Here is a 6,135-nt window from a genome sequence, read left to right on the forward strand (position 1 = left end):
TTTTGTCATGTGTTCATGATAGTTTTTCCTGTTGTCATCATAACATTGGACTTTAATCACGTAGCGTGGACTCCCATGGTGAATTAAATATAGAGTGAATATACAGACCAGTCACCTGTGATTGGATGAAGTTCAAGGATTTGGATTAGTGAGAACACACTGTGCAGATATGGGTCACAAGTTGTGCAGAATTCTTACCCTCTACGAGGCTGAAACACTATTTTCTGGATATATTTACTTACTCATTTTATTCCTACCAATAAATATTTTTAAGTTGCAAAACTGTTCAGAAAATGTTTGACTTTTGAAAAAAATATAGGGGAATGAAGAGCTGAGAGATGTACAATGAAAATCCTTGTAAGGCATAACATGATTTAAAGAAATAATTTGTGAGATGAAAAGTATGTGAGTGTATCAAATGTGCATCTAAATGTGTTAGTAGTGGAACAACAAGAACAACTTATCCATATTGGAATAAAGGATGCAACTTGTATTTTTAAAGTATTTATATCTAATTGTTGTAAGGAAATATACCAGTGATAACTAGATATATCCCTACTGATGTAGGGATAACTTCACATATTTTGCATTAGTTCTGAATTGTTGTATAGTATGTCCTTGCAGCATCAGCAAACACAACAAGAAGCCATACAAACTACAGTAAAATTATAGCTTCAACTGCCTGACAGTTCTCATCTTACCTTCCTTGTTTTTATCATTATTTTAATTTTAAATGGGCTGATCTGGAGAAAGTATGGTCTAAGCAGACAGTTGTCAGAAATGTGCTCACCACAGTAATGCAGTTGAGAGTTTGAGACTGAGTATTTGCGGCTTGGTGCAATATAAAATATTCCCACATTAAAGTGAAAAAGAAATCAAAGTTGGACAATATTTTATAAGTTGTAATTCACTCTTTAGAGTTTACATTTTAGAAATAGTAAAAGCAGAAAAGCAATAGCTAGGGACTATGCCAAAACCTGGAACTAAAAAAGACGCTGAGATGAAATAGACTCTGAAACTTCAGATCACATATGTGAACTTTCCAATTAACATTCTAAACAACCTGGAACAATTGATTCTGCTGAATCAAAAGCAGTAAGATTAATTAGATTAAAAGTAACAGGATATTTAGCCAAACACCCAGCAAACTGATGTTTTATTTCTAAGTACTTTCTGCCAACAAACTACAGACTTTTCTTGTGACATTTCCAGTGTTATTGTCATTCAGGGATTCAATTAGCAAACAAAAAATCTGAATTTATGTGGATAATTAGTATACTTTGAATTCAGAAGTAGCCATTCACACTTGCAGAACTTCAGGGACTAGAAGCAAAAACATAAAGAAAAGAATAAGAAACTGTCATTATTATTTCAAAACTATGTATATCCAAATCTATCCAAAGAAGACAAGTATAACATATATAACAAGTATATTTTTAAGACCTCATAGTAAGTCCCCATTAGATCAGAAGATGCCTGCTTTTATTCTTATATCTTAGAAAATGCAAAGGATTGCTAAAGGAATGGTGAATGTATAATAGATAGGTGTTTGTGCATGCCATACAATAAACACACATCTGTAGTTGACTTGTTACCTCACAATTCCCTCTCTAAATTTTCCTCATTTGGTGGATATAGCCACAAGTACTTCTCATATATAGAAGACCTTTTTTACCCATTTATGTACTTTCAGAGTGGCTCAGTGCTTCTCAGTATTTGTAAGTAGGTTGGATTTTACTGATGGGACAGATGAGTAGGAATGATCATGATGCAAGGGTGAGGATAAGATTTTGAGTAGAAAATATGTCTTTGAAAGAATACTGGGATTTCAAGATTCTTCTAATATGACTGGGTTTTAACACAGTTTTGGATATATATGGTAATGAAGGATGTCAGTGATTATGAGAATTTCTTTTCCTTGTCAGCCCTTCTGCAGAGATTCAATTCTCTCTTCATCTTCCTCTCTATTCTCCATAGCAAGGTTTTTTAAATGCCAGAAACAACCCCTATTTATTTTTGTATGTACCATGAAGGAGGGATTCAGGCTGCCTCTAGTTCTATTGCACAAAAAGAAAAATAAAGCCAAGAAAGAGCAGTTATGATGCTTCAGGGTCTTCTACTCTGCTTTCCTCAGCATTAAAGGTGACATGCGTAAGGACAAATGGAGAATATACACAAACACAAAATCCTTTCCTCCTCCTTCAGCAGAAAGAGCGATGGTCTGTGCAAATAGAATGTGAGGAAAGAAGAGGGTTCAGTCTAAGCAGACCCAATCTTCTCAGCCAAAGGTGAAATAGTCAGGTGATTGCATTAAAAAATGGGATACTTTGGTCCTGGTTTTAGTCAGACATATTTATTTTTTACATATCATAACTCGCTTCTTGGTATCCCTTGTCTCTCTCTCATGTTCCCATTTATTTCCACAGCAAGTAAGTTAATCTTACTCGCTTATTTCTAAAAGCAGACTCTATCTAGAAAATAGCTACTATACAAGCCTCAGCTAGCATATTTGTTAACTCTTCTTATTATCACTTGGTTGTTCCCTCTGGTGACAAGTTTCTTAAATAATATTCAGTTGTTAGGTTTAGAATGTGACTACTGCTTTTCTAGACTAAATTTTAATCAGCAGCATAGGCAGAAGGCAGTTTCTTGAATCTTAAATCTGTGTGAAAAAAATAGTGCAGTCAAGGACTTGTGCTTGAAAGTATTAAAAATATGGAATGGTTGTGGTGTTGGGTTGGAGCTCCATAAAATAATACTATAGAGTTAAAGAATACCTGGTGGCTCATCTAATTCTGTTGAGTATTTGAACTCTGTGATTTCTTCCTCTTGCAGATACTCAAAGGCTCCATGTGTGTGCTCATCATTGAAATTTCCATGTCAGTGTTTGCAGTCCATTCTGCTCATTAATTACCTCATGACTAAATAATCTGTCCCAAGTTTGTCATGCATATTCTTTAATTTTCCAGGATAAGATGCAACTTTTTAACACTCCAGAGTGTTTCTGTAACACTTCTTTCTTATTTTAAAAGTCTCATGGAATAGGATCTTACTCCATGTAAAGATGACTTTCTAAGTTTGTTGGCAATTTTTTATTAATGTCATTAACAAATAATAAACATATTTTTAATATCAAAGGTCAATTTCTTACCAGTTTTGCATTGTTTGATAATCATTTATACTTATATAGGATAAGTATAAGCTACTAACATAAATTGGAATAATTTTATAACCACTTAACACAGGGGTAATAGGCCATAAATAGTGCAAGGTAATGGAAATTTAGGTGATAGACATGCAATTATATTAAAAGAATCAATAAAAGCTCTTCCAAATTACAACCATGGCATAAACAAAATGGAACAAAATCAATAAACTTAAAAATACCCTTCATTGTCCTTTAAAGTGCTAAGTAAAAAGAAAAAAATTTTACATCATAACTTTAAAACCAGAAAAACCTGAGCTGCATTACACAACTGAGATGATACTGCTTTCCAGAAGCATGCATACAATATTGCAACTCCTTTTTAACACTGATGTCAAAATTGAGGTTGAAGGTCCTACTAGATTTCAATTGTTGTTGTTTATTAAAAAAAATAAAAAATTCTACGTTTGGGCTTATAAGCCTAAGTTAAGTGACCACAAAATCGTTGTTACTTACCAAAACTAAAAATAAGATAGATAATTGCAGAAGAAAAAAAAAAAATGGGGGTGGGGGAGGGCAGGGAGTGGGAGGTGAAAGAAACTCTTCCTATTAATTTTCTAATTCTCCATTTCACCATGCTTAGTTATTAGGTAAAGATATGTTAAGTAATTAAGTTGTTTGATTTCTTGTTTTTTTAAACTAAGAAGCTAATATGAATATAGAAAACTGTGAATATGACATTAAAAATATCAAGAATTAATATATAAATAAATAGAAAAGTGATATGCAGATTGTACTACTAATTCCTCTTCATTCAGTGAGAAACTTTGTTTAGAAATATTGTTGAACTTACCACAGAATATTCACTGAGTGCAGTGAAGTGCTGCAGAATTTCAAACATCTGACTTGGAATTTAGCTCTAGCTTGTCACATAGTACACCCAAGCAGAGACTGTGGAGAATTTCAACATTTGTTTACAGCAGGTTGGACAGAAGTTCTGATGTCATCTGTGTCCTGGTGTTCACTGAAAAAATTTCTCTTTTTCTTTATAAGCAAGTGAATCAATGTACATAAAACTAAATTTCTGAGATGTGAATATGTCAGAAATTCAATGTGAGGACAAGATATTGGGATGCCAACAGGACACAGCAGTAGAACTCAAGGCACTAGGTATTTTTGCAGAATAAAATACCTAAAATCTTTGACAAATCTATTCTGAGAAAATTCCTAGAGTGTTCTACCCATCTACCAAAACTCAAGGTTCTGTTTTTAAGTAAAAGAAAACTCCTGCCTGTCTTGTTATGTGCTATGTTTTAAACCTAGCTGGAAATCAAGCACCACACAGCCATTTTCTCAACTCCCCCTTTTTCCCCTGCCCAAGCCGGTGAAACGGGGAAAAGAATCAAAGTAAAACTTGTACGTTGAGACAAGAACAGTTTAGCAATTGAAAATAAGTTAAAATTCAATAAAAAGTGTAAATTGGTAAATAAAAGTAATAATTATAAGAAAAAAGGAAAAAAACCCAAGTGTTTCACAACACAATTGCTCACTGCCTGCTGACTGATGCCAGATCCCCCATCCCAAACCCTGATCAGCCGCCCTTGGGGTAACTCCCATCTATCTCTTTATTCAGAGGATGTTCTATGGTGTATAATATCCCTTTGGTTGGTTCAGATCACCTGTCCCAGCTCTGCTCCCTCCCAGTTTCTATTGTATTCTTCCTCATGGTAGAATATCAGACAAGAAAAAGTCCTTGACTTAGTATAAACACCACCACTTAGCAAAAACCAAAACATCAGTGTGTTATCGACACCGTTCTCATTCTGAATCCAAAACACAGCACTGTAAAAATCACTGAGAAGAAAGTAGATGAAACCAGGATAACATATTAGGAAAAGAAAAGAAAGAAACTCAACAAAACAAAACAAACAAAAGGCTCCAACAAACACCACTTTGTGCCTACAGAGGAAACTTGTATCTGTGATATCTGCTCAAGGTATGTCTGTGTTCAAGCTTTAGCAGCAGGAGAGTTTAGTGTTTGTGGACTACAGAAAGAGAAGTTTAAATGGTCATATCAGTTTATGCAAACAGTGAGAAAAAGGGATAAGATATTTCAGGCAGCTGTGAATATTATGTGGAAGAACCAATAGAGAAGTGAAAGAATGACTAAGAGGGAGTGTTGAGATGGAGGAAGCACATCATGTAACATTAAATTATTGAAGCAAACAAATCGTTGAATATCAAAATGCTAAATGCAAATGAAATGTTATTAAACAGAAAGAGTGAGACAAAGTTAAAAAAATATGTTGAAAAGATGTCGCTCTTCAAAGATAACTTATAAGGATTTAACAGAAGAACCTATTATCAGACAAGCAGACAAATGAAAAGAGAAAAAGAAAAAAAACAACTTCATAGAAAACGCACCACTTTTAATTGGTTGGGAAAAAATCAGAAATACAGTCAAAATATAAAATTAAATGAGGCAGCTAAAAATGTGGAATGCTGAAGATTGCCTAAAGCAGCAGGGTGTCCAGAGCCAACTTTGACTACAAAGTTTCAAAATCATTGCAATCTGCAAATGATTTAAGTACAGTCACTTTGCAGCACTTGTTATTTCCAATTTCTGTGACAGCAGTCTAATCCTTTGTTGATTTATCAGGAAATACAATTTTTTTTTTTAGCAGGTTTGCAGGAAAATACATTTTTAGAACCTAAGTTTTTCTTCAGCGTACACAATTTCTGACTAAAAAATTTATACAATGCCATTTCCTACTTGCAGTATTTATGAGGTCTTTCAGAATACTTAGGACATTAGATCTCTGTATTTTATTAAATTTTACTAAATTTTATTGATTTTGTTCCAAAATGATCTGATTACAGAAAATGAAAGAAGTGGAGACTTGAGCTATCCCTTTTTTAATGCAAAACAAACCAACAAACAAAAGGTGGATATTTTCCCTTTAAATGTACTATTTTATATATATACACTA

This window comes from Pseudopodoces humilis, chromosome 2 (assembly GCF_049639895.1).
Source record: "Pseudopodoces humilis isolate 2021_Gansu_Grassland_sample_001 chromosome 2, ASM4963989v1, whole genome shotgun sequence".
NCBI classification, from domain to species: domain Eukaryota; kingdom Metazoa; phylum Chordata; class Aves; order Passeriformes; family Paridae; genus Pseudopodoces; species Pseudopodoces humilis.